This window comes from Corvus moneduloides, chromosome 3 (genome assembly GCF_009650955.1).
Source record: "Corvus moneduloides isolate bCorMon1 chromosome 3, bCorMon1.pri, whole genome shotgun sequence".
Classification (NCBI taxonomy): Eukaryota; Metazoa; Chordata; class Aves; order Passeriformes; family Corvidae; genus Corvus; species Corvus moneduloides.
In genome coordinates this window covers 26,236,950-26,253,091 of record NC_045478.1, presented here as the reverse complement: position 1 = coordinate 26,253,091, position 16,142 = coordinate 26,236,950, and positions in this window count along the sequence as shown.

Below are 16,142 nucleotides of genomic sequence, written 5' to 3'. Positions count from 1 at the left end.
AATTAAGACACCTGTACACATGCAATTACAACAGTATACATGGTGTAGTTATTTAGTTTTTATAAGGTATCCATAATGTTGTATTTACGAATTGAAAAAACAACTATTATGGCCTCAAACAGACACTGGATGGAACTGTCATATGCAAGTGTCTCTTTTTCCCTTTAGGAATTCAGTTCCAAAATGCTATGAATACTCAGACATTGCTGCATGCTTTCCTGGTTTTGAGCCAGCACTTCATATACATCAACAACTATCTTGGTTTTGGGTAGTAAATTATTTATGAATGATGGGCTAAGTGCAATGAAACTTCTTACTACTTAAAGGGTTAAAAACTTTGGGGGCCAAATCCTTTTCATCTTACTCACAAAAAAAAAGGTTCCATTGACTTCAGTGGGACTACTGAATAAGATGTACAGGATTTTGAACTCTTGGCCAAATTCTGGCAGAACAGTAGATAAAACTGTCGTACCCAGAAGGAAGACTGCTCCTCTGCCTCCAGTGCCCTTGGCCACGACAAATCCATGAGGACATGTCCTAGGACAGGAGCCAAATACCGCTGGCCATGCGTTCCTTCTGTAGCACAAGTTAGGTACATACTTCAGGCCAAAAATTTTAGGTAGATTAACAAATGGTATTGTTAACAATGTAACATTTCAGGCTGGCTTTACATTTTTTTCTCTAAGCATCTGTTTAGGCTTCAACTGCACATTGAGCCAGGATTTGGCCCTTAATATGTGACACTATTAGCTGGACTTAATATTATGTTGAATCATACTATGTACTGACCTATTTGTGACATTTTTCTGTATGACCTTCTTTTGTTAGAACTGTGAAAATTATTTGTATGTTCTGTTTTATGGGATGGTGTTCTTTCATTGTCTGGTACCGTATTATCAATCTCTAGATGTTTAATAACAACATCTCAGTTGAACTTGAACTATTGTATATACCAAAAAGAAGTTTTAAAGTACAAGGAAGTACTGTATACAGTAATATTAAGTAGAGCAGAGGGCTTCCAACTGTATGAGATGCAGATTGTTAAAGCACTACAGGGATCTTCTTTAATGCTATACTAGTAGTAGGGAAAAAAAACCAACCAAACAAAACAAATTAATATAAGCTGTTACCCTCAAAATTTTGTATAAAATGCCTATGCATTTTATAGTCAATACCTGTGCTTCAAATTCAGATCTGAAAAATAAGCTTTCTTCAGTCTGTGAGTGAAGCAATTTGCTAGGGTTTGTTTTCTTGTTTATTCCTGACTGTTTAGGCGCATGGAAGTGTGTTAGAGATTGTGAGGCAGGAACTTACTCTTGGAAAGTTGTGCTGAAAGGAAGATGTGGTGTTTAGTCCTTAATCAAGATGAGATCATGATCATTTAATCTCTTCTTGAAGTTAACCTGCAAGATCATCTGTGGATCAGTCAAGACTCCAGTAAACTTGAATCCCTCAAAGAGGGAAGCAAGCAAAATTAGCACCAACCAAGCCCAACATCACAGAATCACAGAATATTCTGAATCGGAAGGGATCCTCAAGTATCACAGAGTCCAGCTTTTAAGTGAATGGCCTGTATGGGGATCAAACCCACAACCTTGTTAATAAATGAGTTGCTGGTGCTCATTTGCAAGTGTGACCCTGCTCAGAGCTCTCTTCCCAGAAGTTCCCTAAAGAATAAAGGAAAACACATGCAATTCTATACAGCTCGTGTGAGATTTGGTTAATATCAGATAAGTTTTGCCATGCAAAAGACATACTCGTCTTAATGAAAATTTTCAATAACAATATAAGCAATTAACAAACTTATGAGGAATAGGCAATTTCTGTTAGTAAGAATGGGAACACACACATTTAGATGAACTGTGAAAGGAAGATGATGTTACTCTAGTTGCAGTCTTAGCAGTTTCTTTATTGACAAGAAAAGTTAAAAATATAACTTATTTGTATAAAGCATTTTCCTGGCTTATAGGTGTTAGATTGGTCATACAGAAGGGTTTTCTAAGTGTACACTTTAAATATGGACTGTGATAACACAAGGGAACATATTACAACAGAAAAAAATCTGTAAGTGTAATGTGAGAATGTTACTACTTAAAAATTGAAATTTGTAGTGCAGCAAGTTGTCATTAAGAGGAAAACAGCATGTTGGTATTTTTCATTGTGTGCTTTAAATAAAACTGTTGACACATGGCACAGACAAATTATTCTTGTTTTAAAATGAGTTGGAAACTGCGAGACTGTCTTTCTGATGAACACCTTGTTGCAGTTGAAATATGCTTTGTTTTCTGAGCCCCAGGCTGATCCTTGCTTTCATATCAGCCAACTGGAATGTTTGTTACACCCAGGCTGTCAAACCACTTTCACAATAAGCTGCACAATGTGACACTGGAGCCACTTTTCTCTTTTCCATTTTATTAGAAGGGCAACAACTTGCTTTTTAACCATGAATTTCAGTCTTTTGTTGTGATCAAAATTCGTAACAAGAAGTGATGATAAATCAGATGTCTGATTAGCAACTGAACATGTTTTCATTTGGACTGTATGGGTAACAGTACCAAAAATAAAAACATCTAAATTTCAAGAAAAAATTTATTCCATATTCTGAAGAGAAATTAATTTGTGCCGCAGATGAGAGGGTTTGAGATACCAAAAATTGCTCCCTGTGTTTTGACACCAAGGACTTGGTTCAAAGTGTGATTCTATAGGTCACAACCTGAAGGGTTACCTGGCCTGTAGCTGTGCAGAGATCATGACTGGGTTCCTAAGATTCCATAATACACAAGGACACAGAGGCTTTATTCTCTAAAATGTTCTACTTTATTACAGATTACCACAAAAATTGCTGCTAGCAAGTATACCGATAGTTATTACAGCTAATATGAAGATTAATAAAGTGAATATGAATTAATATATGTCAATCTATTACAATTATTATCAGCAATCAATAATACAGTATCAGTCAATAGTATGGTGTCAATCAATACTAGCATCAAACAGTACGGTAGTACACCCGATGACAGCAACCACCAAGTAGGCATGGACTATTAAAATTACTGCAGCTTACCAGTGAAACAAACTGACCAACAATAATATTACAGCAAATATGCTTAATATATGTAATATTTACAGTCAGCAAATTAGCCAGATTTTTAAAGAAGACAAACCATCCCAAAAGGGAGGAACAAACTGATCCTGGAGGGGACACCCAACCATCCCCAAAAGAAGGGAAGAAAGAAAGACCTAAGCAGTAAGAAAACAGACAGTTTCCCTTCAAAACAGATCCCTGACACAGAGTCTTGAGTCAACCAGCATTCCCACTGAGTCCAAGAGAGTGGACAGTTCACGTGGGATTCAGCTGGGAAGTCCTCAGAGGGAGACAATTTTAGTCCATTTTATAACAGAGAGATGTGTGTGTAGGAGATTCTACTTTGAGCAGTTAATAGATGATGTTAATTTCTATTTTTCACCTCTAACAGGCAATAGATTATTCTGTTTTCTGATTTTTTACAGCAATTTTATATCCCCATGTTGTTTTCCATTTTCTCAGACAGTAAACTGTCATTACAGTCTCTTGGGTTTGCGCTTATTCTGGTTCCTTGGGATGTCTCTGGTTTCTAGGTCCCCGGCTGCACTTTTCAAGAATGCTTGTGGCTCCCAGGCCTAGTCTTCAGCCTCGCAGTCCCAGGCTGGCAGACCTCTGTCTCTCATGATTTTCAACCAATAATTTCTTCTGTACAGCAATTTCCCTCTTCTAACCAGGTTGCTCACAGCTGGGTAAGCCAAGGCAGCCAGGTGAGCCTGCTGGCTCTGAACCAGGACCCATGCTCACCTGGAGCAGCAGCTGGACTCCTTAGGGCACCTGAAAAGCCACTGCATGCCTGTGGGTGTGCTTACCTGCACATCAAGTCTGGGGATCAGGACTCAGTTGTCTAAATGTCCCTTGTGCAGATGGCCCTGGTGCTGAAGAGCATTTCAAATGGCACTGGGTGTCCAGCTATGGCCACTAAGTCAAGCCTGGAGAAGGGGATCTATTTGCCCCTCTAGTCTCCACACTGCAGTCCAGAAGTGAATGGCTGACCTGTGTGTGTGCTGGTATGTCCACTAGTCCTGGCTGCCTTGGGTAGTGATGATGATTATGTGACAACAAAAGGGACGATTTTGCTTCAAAATTCAGGGATGGTTTTGGGGAGCCAAGCCAGACTCTATTGTAAAAACTGCTAGAAAGACAGCAATTACAATTAAACTATGTGAAAATATTGTAAGCAAGTCTCGAAAAATGCATTATTTGCCAGCACTACTAAGGTAAACATGGATTAAAGTAGAAACTATCTGGATCCTTTATTTCTTATAATATTTGCCTTGTTTATTAAGGGTTTGGGAAAACTTATTTTTCTGTATTGCAGCTATATTTCAGAGCTTATTATGTCATCATTTTCTTCCAAAAAACAGCTAAATAATACGAGTGAAATATTTAGCTAGAGACAGCTGGTTTTCTGTAAATTATCCACAGTTTAACTCTAGGTCTTGCATAGATTTATGGTGTTCAGTATAGCAACTTAAACCCAGTATGTAGAGGCCTATAAATTGGTACCCTGCTTCTTTCCATGGAATGCTTATAGGATAAATGTTACCCAAGATTATGTACTCTTTTTTCATTTGAAGGACACCATGTATTCTATAAGTAAAATGCGTGTGTAGCACAGGAAATTCCACCTGAATATGAGGAAGAACTTTACTGTGCAGGTGACTGTGCACTAGAACAGGTTACCCAGAGAAGCTGTAGAGTATCCCTCACTCAAGATACTCAAGAATCATCTGGACACAATCCTGTACCACGTACTCTAGGATGATCCTGCTTAGGCAGGAGGCTGGACAAGGTGACCCTCTGTGGTCCCTTCCAACCGGACCCATCCTGTGACTCTGTGATTCTGTAGTGATGTGAGAATAACTGAGTAGGGTCAGAATTCTACTGAATTTAATTAGAAACAGCCAAATCGAACAGACTGCTTTTGTTTTGTGTTAAATTTGTGTATGAGATTATCCTGAGCCAAACAGTAAATTTGTTGAAGTTATTTCCCTAAAGGAAGAGAATAAATTCAGATTAAAGGTCTTTCAGTCTGCAACTTGTGTTCTTTTCAGTGAAAGCAGCTGCAGAACAAATCACAGCTTCTCATTCTATGTTGGGTAATGCCGCCTTTTAACTACGGTGTAAATGGTTATGCAGGGAATATCTTTGATAAGGCTGCTCTCTGAATTGTTACTCAGATAACCAGGAATGCTGTGTTGCTTTACTGAACGCAGCAACGCTTGTCTTTCTTAGCCTGACTTAATGTCAGCTGGGCGCTTCTATTTCCTGCCTTTAGTCAAGGACACAAGGCTTGCCCAGTTAATTTAGTTTCAATCTTCAATTCGGCACCTGATGCTCACGCATCCCGAAGGAGCATCACTCTACGCGGGATCTCTGAAGAGTTTTGCTCTCCTGAATTGTTCTGGGAAGAAGACACTGGAGGGCACCAGAGGCCGGAGATGGCGTCAGACTCCCCGCGGGCGACAAGCAGGGACAGCCGGGGACGGGCCCTGCGGCAGAGCCGGAGCTGACGCGTCCCTGCCTCTGGGCATGCGGCCGTACTGCGGCCGCGGGGACACGGGTGTCCCAGTGGGAAGCTGACGGCAGTACCAGGGGAAAGGCAGAGGGAAAGCCATCAAGTGCTTGTTTCCGGCAGCAGTGCTGGCGGCTCCGGGGAAGAGGGAGAAAGAGGGGAAAAACATACAAGGCAAGAGTTACATCATGTGCAAATGTGTATTTCAGCAGTGGTCTGCCCACTTTCTCTTCCCTCATGTCCATCTATTGCCCATAAACATCCTGGGAGAAAAGATTCGTACCTCTGGATGATCACAACAGGCTGGTGCCATGATCCTAAAACAGCAGAGTGCAATTCAACAAGGATGAACTGAAAAAATTCCCATTTGCTAAAATCAAAGGGCACAATGTTGCATGAGGTTTGACAGCATTAGTATCAGGGAAACGTTTCTTGGATCCAGGATGAATTTCTGGTCACCACAAGAGAGTACCATCCCTGCTTTCACAGGGAAAAGGACATAGTCTTGACTGGGGAGGACATACATCTGTAATGTTTTTGCTCACACCAGGGACTTGGTTTTTATGTTGCAGCTACGTGATCTCACCACCAACCTATCTGAAAGTTTTTCAGTCTCCTCTGTCAGAGCTGTTCCAGTTTGAATATATAACTTAATATTTACCACCCTTGCAGGGTAGGGAATACATTTCGTTTCAGCTTCCCAAGCCAGTCTGCTAAATGCTGGTAGCTCAGCTCAGGACCAGTTCTTGCAAGAACATATTTTGCTCTCTTCTCAGTGCAGTATGAACACATTTTTTAAATTACTGACATTTAGCAGATGGGAAAAAGTTATTTCCTATGTTGCTGGGAGAACGGTGCAGCCAACAGATTCCTGGCCCAGCTGCTGCTCTAAAGCTGTAATGCTGGTCACTGCATACACTTGAGAGTTCAGCCAGTGAATTATGGTTTGCTATAATAAGAATATTTTGCTTTCCACTAGATCACACTCAGTGGAACAACAGCAAATGCACTGAAGCAGCCAAAATGGCTGTCAGTGACATTTCAGAGTCCCTTTGCTTCATTGCTGGTGTCAAACAAGTTCTGGCAAAAGGACACCTTGGCCACATTGTCAGAAGTAACAGATCAACTCTTCTGAAGGAGGAACAGATGTGGCAGACCAGCACAGTGAACTGCAAAGCATTTAGACTGCAAAGGAATCTTAACAAAGCTGAAAAGAAGAAAGTGAAGATCGTAAATTGTGGATACAAAAATGCTGCTAGCAAGGATTTTCTTGCTATTTTCTAAGCCCGTGAGAGACTTTTCTCTCTCACAGAAGAGGTAGCAGAGTTATGTAAACAACCAAACACCTGCGGCCTTGAAAAGTCTTGTTTATAGTACAGTAGAAAAATATTTTGACAATGGATGTTTTAGGATTTTAGCCAATCACCCCAAGGGGTGGCTGATCCTTTGTCCAATTAGACTATGAAGAAAAAAGTCTATAAAAGAGTTTGTAAAATAATTAAATAGATCAATCTTGCTGCACAATTCCTGCCTGCTGGTTTTTCTCTCCTCCTCCTCCCTATGGCTGTGGGACACAGTGATATACCCTAGGGCCCAGGCCTGTGGTAATAATAAATCATGTATTAAAACTCAATGCACAGCTCTCTTAAGGTGTTATGTGAGTCATAACACCCTAAGCTGTTAGCAGCAGCTTGAATTCTTCTCTATCACACAGCATCCTTTGAAACAATAGATACACCTGTCTCCTGGGCTGAAATGGTTGCAGGAAATCACAGCAAAGAGGCTTGTTCATGCAGTAGAAGCAGAGCAGGAGGATGTCAGTTTGGGTCACTACCAGAAGTGGGATCTGTTCATATGAGAAGCAAGTGTTCAAAGAATTCCCATATGATCATATCTCTTTGGAAGGGCAGAGTGCTTTAAAAAGGCCAGATCAGTCATGCATCTGGAGGAGTTGCAGGCATTAGCTGCTGTGTAAGCTAAATGCTTTCATATCTGCCACTGCTCCTTTGAAACACTGAGGACAACCCAAGGTCAGGAAGCATAAATTTAGGCATCCATATATGCACTAGATATTAAACCTTCAGTTACAGGCAGTGCAGTCAAAGGTACACTATCAGCCAATGCAGGCACACAAATTATTTATTCGGTCACCCCCAAGTCCTACTGTAGGGTAACCTGAGTTGCTCCTCAGGCTTTACTGACTGTATTGGCTAGAGACAAGATTCACACATAAATGTCCAGCACTGCCTGTGTGCTGGGAGGGTGTCCTGTCTGGCATCCCGCCATCCCAAAAGGACATAGGTTTTCCCTTATGTTTTAAGTGCCAGGTACATCTCAGACTTCTGAAATTCTTCCAAAGGCACTAACATTTAGGCAACTGAATCAAACCACTGGTCTCCACTGATCCATTGATCTCCATAGCCAAACATAAGCAGCAAGCATATTTTTAACTTTACCTACATGTAGGCATGTTAATTTAAGAGCCTCCATCTTAAACTAATTCCACTCCAGATATTACCTGTTTTTCCCTGCCCTTGAAAATTTTGTTGGCTTGAAGTTTCATTTTGAGGCTGTTGTGTCTTCAATTTTAGAAGCTCTCATGCTTTGTTTCACTCACCTGAAATATGTTCAACAGCTCACATTCTTAAGCCGTAACAGGCTATTGCAGAACAAATACATGTGCACACAGGTAGCTCAGTGTTTAGAGACTGCATTCAAACTTTCCTAACTGTGGCTCACTTGTGTTTTGCAAGAAAATCACTGGAAGGCAGCCCTATGGCCCTCCCTCAGCATACAGGCACAAAAATTGTAGTTATGGGTAGTTATGGGTGACACAGGAATGAACGTGTTTAAGAACATCAGAAAAAAACAGTAAAATGAAGGCAAAGGAATGGTCAGTATTAATAACCAAGGACATGAATGGAAGCAGTCAGACTGGAAAATGCTGAGGGATGAGTTGTTAATTTATACCATGACCAGAAGACCTCTGCTCCCTCTGCAAGAGGATGGCAACAAGGATGCCACATGGGCCATGCTTCCTTCTGCTGTCCCATGAGGAAGATGAGGATACCCCAAAAGAGGTATCATGGACAACAGACAGCAACCTTGCCAGAGTTTTATGGAGAAGGAAGCTTTTGAGGATGAAATGAGGATCTGGCATTCACATCATCATTCAGCGTCAGACTCTGGACCAAATTCTGGTCAAGATCAGCTTGGGAGTGATTGTTCCAGTTCACTTGCTTTGAAGTTTTTCTCCCAGCCTGCATTCTTTTGTTTTTGCTGGAATGAAACACAAAACAAAACCTGCCTGCCATTCAAACTACTCTGCTGATGACTCACTGACCCACCCAATGGCTTTAAGCTAGCAACTAGCTCACTGTCTCATTTGTGCCTTCTGAAAAACAGGGTAATGAGTTACACTTTGCTGATAATGAAAAAGTGAACATGAATGGAATTGTTCCCAGGAGGTAGATTACTAAATAAATATGCATTAAGAAGTGATCCTAAGACAAGAATATGCTTGTGGGAGCAACTGCATTTTCACTGAGGCCAGTCTTGAATAGCACCCTGACTTAAAAAAGGTTGAGAGTCACCGTGACAAAGCACAAATTGTTGCCTCCTTCCAGGTGCAGCTCAATCCTGTTTTTCAATCTCCTTCCACAAACAACTGGGTGCCGAGCTTAACCAGGAAACTTTGCAGTGGTGAGCGTGTTTTAGAGACATTGTCATAACAACTTCCAGACCCTTCAGTTTAGAAGGAACACCACTAACATTCACACATTCAGGACAGAACTAGTACAGTAATGTATTCACATTTATTTACTTGCATTACCATAAATTTTATAGACACAGGTGTGTTGACTAAAGACATCTATTGTGCTCAACAAAGAAATGCTCTGAACAGAAGCTCTTGGAATGGGAGCCATGAGGTAGAAAGTAACAGGAAACAGAAACAATCAATCTGAGGCAGCAGTTTTAGTACACCAACCACTCAACCATCATCAAGAGTTTAGCAGGCCTGAGGACTTTCAGAGAAAATAATTAGGTGGCTATGAGGTGTTTATAATGACTTTCTCAGAGAAGAGAGAGTGCTTCTTGGAAAAAGCATCAAAAGCGCGTGCTTGAAAATGGAAAGGGAAATGGAAAATTACTAAGTTGCAGCATAAGCTGATCAGAGGTAGGGCTTGACCTCTAAATACTGAAAGGGTTATTTTAGAAGTTTTTTTATCTGAGCAGTCACAGCACACAAAGTTGTAGTGAGTTTCTGGGAACAATCATTTAATTCCATGAGCAGTAAGCCTGGTGAAGCCTTGTTTATTTTGAACTCATGTTTTATTTTCTTACTCGCCCAACACAATAACCTCTCCTGACCCTAAAGCTCTTTATGACTTTCTCCTCACTTCCGCTGTACTTCTTCAGCATGTTTCTTCTCATGACCTCTAAATACCACCTAGGTGAAGGGCTCCCTAACAAGGGGCATGTTCTGTCCGGCAGCCTGATATCCAGGGTGAGTGGCCCAACTGTTGCTGCTGAGCACACACTTCACCTTTGCCTCATTAAACTTCCTTTCTTATGTAGAGATGGTCTTCAGGAGTCATGTTGAAAATCCCACTATTCTTCATCTCAGATGGTCATCCTAACTAAGCAGAAAAGAGAGAAGGCACTTTCAGTCCATGATTCATCCTGTCTCACAATAGACATCTAAATCAGGTCACTGGAATCATGGTTAAACATGCCAGCTGGTCTCCACTAACTGTAAGGACAACCAAAGAGATCATCTCAGATGGAACCATTGGTACTACAGAAGTGTGAACTTAGGTGAAATGAATCCTACTCTAATTCTTTTGAGCTCTGTGTCACTTCATGATGTTAAAGAGTGGTGGTTTGTTTAAAAGTTTTTAGAGTAGGACAGATGGATGGACACTGTGATCACTGAGTCTTCCTTCATCTGAATGCTAGGCTGAAAAATCAAAAAAATCTTCCCAATAGGAAGAGTAAGAAAACAAAAATATATTTGTGCATATTTTCACAGAGGAAGATGCTACACTTTCTACCACTTTTTTGAGCTCTCAACAGCCCCTGTACATGTGTGAGTTGTTAGAGCAAGGCACCTCGATGCTGGTGTCACCACCATCTTCCCACCAGATAAAATCAATGCACACTAACAGCAAGTACCAACAAGTTGCCCTGTTCTACCACAGTGAAATTAGTTCACTCACCTTTTTGGTTTTTGTAAGCTTTTCTAGGAATTAATGTATATTTTTCTAGTCAGAGATAAAGAAGGTGATGAAAGAAAGAAGATGAAAGAGAAGTCACACAAGATATATTGGTTCCAACAAGATGAGAATATTTAGTTGTTCTGTATTGCAAAACAGAGAAAACAACCATTAACTAGTAAAGGACCTTGAAACCTTTCCTTGCAATGCCCTCTTTTGAGGACAGCCCGAGTTTCCACATGCCTCTGTTTCTCCAACCCTGGAGCTAGCCTGCAAAATCCCTACTACGGGCTTGTGTGTAGATGCAAAGGTGCCCCACAACTCTGACTTGGTTTCTCAACACACAAAAAGTCAATTTTATGCAGCTTCATTGTGAAAAGCCACCCTGAACACAAATTGTACAATAAATGCTCATGACCTACCTTGTGAATGAAATTCTAGGACAGCTGGGCTGGGGGCACCTCCCAGCATCTCCTACACACCATTTCACATACTCACCCTAGGTTGCAGCATGCCCATCTCCACAGTTTTTGTGGCTGCCTGGGGAATGCTGTCTGAGGGCTCCTGCTCATGCTTGTTGCTCCAGCACTGCCATCCTGCTTGTGGCATGCTGTGGTGTGGGGCTTGGTGCTCATGTGTGCACCATCCCAGCACAGGGAAGTAAGGATCACAGAAATTTCATGAAGGCTCACAGAGCTCTGCTGGAGATAGGTGTCATTGTCCCCAGGTTAGCAGCTACCCCCAGGCTCAGCGATCCCATGTGACCTCACCTTGCAAGGAAGCACAAGCTCCCAAAGACCACCCTGCATCCTCCTCCCATGTCCCCTGAAAGACAGTTCTCTCCCTCTCCTCCAGCTCTGCCTCCTGTGGGCACACATGTCCACGTGGCTGGATGGAAAACCACGTCACAAACCCGAGCCAGATTACAGCTTGTGTTTTTGTTCCCATTGCCTGAGACTTCAGCTGGATTAATTCCTCTGTTGTTCAGACCAGGCTTGTGCAAACTCAAGGGAGAGGGTAGGAATGAGCAGGCGAGGGAGGCAACAGTATATCTTCTAGCACCAACTCTGGCAAATGTCAGCTTAAAAATACAATTCCTATCCCTGAACCAACTTCTCAACCCTAGCAGAGCAATCCTGTCCAGCCTTCTCTCCATGAGTGTGGAGGGCACATCTGCTTCTGCAACTGGGCCACACAAGTCATACAGCCGAAAAAGAGCAGCTGTTGTTGGAACTGGAACGCAAACTGAAAGTGCGGGGAGAGGAGGCTCTGAAGGCATTCAGAAAGTCACCAGATTTTTGAAAAGCTAAACAAAGCTGTCAGCTGCCTGCATTGCATGGGAGCCTCATGGCAACCCTCAGGGCACAGTATATAGAAGTTTTTGTATTATTTTAATTATGTTACAAGTCAGTAGTGACTAAGCATCATGACAAACTCTCGTTCTCCCCTCTGCAAAATCAATTAATAGATTTGAGCTGTATCAGACCATGACACGTGTGATGCTCCTCATTGACATGGGCAAGAGAGACCCAGACAAGGTGCTCTTGCTCCAAGAGGACTCCTGGACCAGCCAGGCCTTGTGCTGGTGAACTTATGGAAAATGATGCTGCTGCACAGTGACCTCCCCACAAATACTTTGAAGCTGCCTCATCTGTCTGTGCACCCCCCTTCTCCCCACAACTTTTAAGTGCAATTAAAAAGAAAGTCACCTGAGTTTAATTCCTGAAACTACTTTTTTTTTCCTGAAAATCCTCTTCAAGCTGTGCTCTGTGGAGTACCAAAATTCTGTTTACATCTGCATTTTCCACTTGAAGCTTTTGGAAATAATTGATAGTGCACAAGATTAAAATAAACCAACTCACCAGCCAGAAGAGAAAATACTTCTTCCCATAATTATCCCTTTTTCTGTTTTAGTATGTTTCCTACAGTTTTGGTAGGAAAGTGGCAGAGTTGGTGGCAAATTTGATCTGTCAATCGAAATGAAGAATTAAAGTCATTTAGGAATAACAGGTGACACCTGAAAAACAAGCTGAGAATTTAAAAATAATTACGGCTAAATGTATTCATTTTTTGCATTCTAGGAGGCTCCCGTGGTCTCTCCTGAAGATAATACATTAACATTAGGATGAAATGTTGGCGTGCTCTTCAAACTTTTCACCTGAGATTGAATTATAAGCTACAGATGCTGAGTCACTGGTCTTTTTTATTAGCTCAGAGAAATAACACGACATCACTCAAGGATAGAGACCAGCCAAATTTTTCCAAAGATAAGAAATGGATGAATTTTCTCTGAAAAAAAATAAATTCTTATCTTTCTGGCTTCATTTGGTGATACATCCAAAACCAAAAAATGAATTGATGAATTGATGAAGAACAAAATGAATTGATAAAAAGGATCTGTTCATTTATTTTCTTACAGAATATTTGATTCTTTTAGATGATTTCAAATAGCATCATATTGGGTCAGAAATTCCTGACTACCAAGGAATTGGAAACCTGATTTTCATAGCACTGCTGCCACATATTGACGTAATTTACCATGGAAAACACACCATATTGATTATATATAACCATAGTATGGCCAAACAACAATACAAAGAAACACATCCACAAATTTTAATTGTTTTCAACTCCAAGCAGCCTAAGATCAAAGCAGAGAGCAGAGATTTTAGGGGAGCATGAGAACAGCCATTTTGTTCAGATGGAATTGTCCAGGTTGACAGCGGCAATGGGGAATGTGGTGAGTATTTGCTAAAATACAGCATCTTATAGGTTTGTTATAAAATAGTGGTGTTAAACTTTCAGAAGCAAAGACCCTAATGATGGGTCAGTAATTAACATACAGCTTGATCCAGGAGAGCTCCTCTATTTGGTCAGTGCTTGCTGAAAAGCAACTAAATATTTCTGTGTATTTTTGGCAATTATGTTTACTTTTGGTACCATCCCTACAAATAGCAATGTTCCATTTCAAAGTTGCAGAATCTACTTCTAGACCTCTTAGTATTTCAAAAGGATGAGAATATTTAAAATAAACTACATCCTTAGTGCAGTCAATCAAACATTTCCCCATCAAGTAGGACAGTTTCTATCTTCTGATTCCTCTCTTGGGTTTAATTCTATTTTGGATTCTGCTGCTGAGCAGCTCTGTAGGTCTTTAAGAAAGTTGGTGTGCAAGTGGGACAACTTATCAAATGCAGAAATCTGAGATGCAGAAACTTGCTTCCTTCACAAGTACAATATGCTACTGAATAGCAGCTACTGTCTTTATAGCAGGCAAAAGTAAGTTCTATTCTTTAAGGAATGATAAAATCAGGACAGAAATCAATAATTTATCAGTGCTTTCTGATTGGTACCATACACAAATCTGGCCTCAGTGTTTATAGGAAGAAATGTCCAGCAGTTCTCACATGAAGTTCTTCATTTGACTTTGCAAGACTTCCACACAGCTGAAAATTTTCATCCTTGGTATCACTAAGAGTGCCTGTCATTAGAAAATGTTGACAAAAATAGTTGTCATTACTGAGAACAAGAAAAGACATGAAATACACCTTCTTTTTGGAGGGGTTCAGTCACTGTTGAGAACTTGACTGGGTGGGAAACATGCTGTTTCCTAGGTTGACAAGACTACAATTGGTCCCTTGGGAAGCTCTTTGGTAACTATGAATTTGATGAAGAATGTCCCATTTGGGAAGGTGAAGGTTGCACGATATGAGAAACTCCTCACATTCCAAGGACACAACAAATATGGCTTTTAAGTGCTCAGGAGGCCCTGCTCCTCCAGTCTGTGGAGGTTTGTGAACCAAGCAGGGACTGAGAGATGTGCCATCCCCATGCAGCAATGCTGCAGCTGCTCTGCCTGGGGCACCCTTATGCTCTTCTGAAGGCTCCAAGGCAAGGATCAGCACACGGAGCCAATGGCACAAGATACACACTTACCACAAATAAATTATGAAAAGCAAATAGCCAGACAGTTCATCTCAGCTCATCTCAACTTCTTCTGGAGCTGGGAATAAACAAGTTTCATTTATCAGCATATTATGTGTTAAAGTCAATGGGAACACGTGTCATAGCATCCTTTTGGCGCTGACTCCCTGGGAAAGCCTTCTCTGAGTGCAGTTCAAAGGGCAGAGGATGTGTTCTGAATCAAAAACATCCTAACCTGCTGATGAACGCATAAATGCCACCATGAGTATACATGTGTATACATAGGAGGCCTGCATTTTCACCCTCCCAATTTTGTGAACCTATGAGGTTAATCACACACACCACCCAAGCAAAAATGGCCCTGCACTGAAAGAAAATTACTATTGCAAAGTCAATCCCTTTAATGCCATGAAATGCCAGAATTAAGCTTGCCTTTAATGTGACATCCTGTTTTGTACATATTATGATACACTTTTTTAATGATACAACTGCATCGTGCTTCTTTCAAGAGATCCCTACTTCATTCAGTACACAGGAACAGATGAAATTTCTTAATGAGATTCTAGGCAGGATTTTTATTAGCACTGATCTTCTGCACCCTCTTTTGTTTACTGAACTCACTCCCAGTACAGCTCTGAATAGGAAATTTAAAATGTAATATTTTATGTAAATATTCTCGAAGTTCAACTCAACTGCAGCTGAGTTCTGACTCAGTAATCCAAGACAGTAAACTAAAATATACAGACTAAGCAAACTATGAAAACCTAGTTTTCAAGTCTTGTGTCCCCAGCCTGTGTGACACAGTCATGTCCAGCTGCATTTACTGTGGCAGTACTCCTACCCTCACTGAAAGTTCTCCACTCAACGCTAAAAGCTGACCTTTCAGAGAGCAGCATATTTCAGCTCAACTCCAGAAAATACACATTTTTTTACTCTCACTGGGCAGTTATACCAATGTCCTCAGGCTGACTGACTGACTGTAGGATACGTTTTCACAGTACAGACTACAAAGAACACCTGAAGGTGTCATAGGGAAATATAAAATTGAAAGCTTGAAATTCCTTCTGATCTATGCCAGGACAGACCACTGTATCCAATGCCTACATGCACACACAAAGACAGAACTCCTTTCTTCAAAGGAGATCTGTCTACCTGAAGGACAGATTTGTCCTTGAGTTTTGGCTAATCTGTCCACTTGAAGGTGGACCATTCCTCCAGTTTTCCAGGAGACAGAACATGAGGGATGCATTTGTGCAACCAGAAGCACTGGGCTGAGAGCTGCCTGTAAGGCAGTGGCAACTGCACATGGGAACCTTGACCTTCAGGCTGCCAAGAGGTCCAATATGCTATGCCAAAGATAAAAACCAGCACAAATAGCCCATTTGTTTAAAAAGAAGCATAA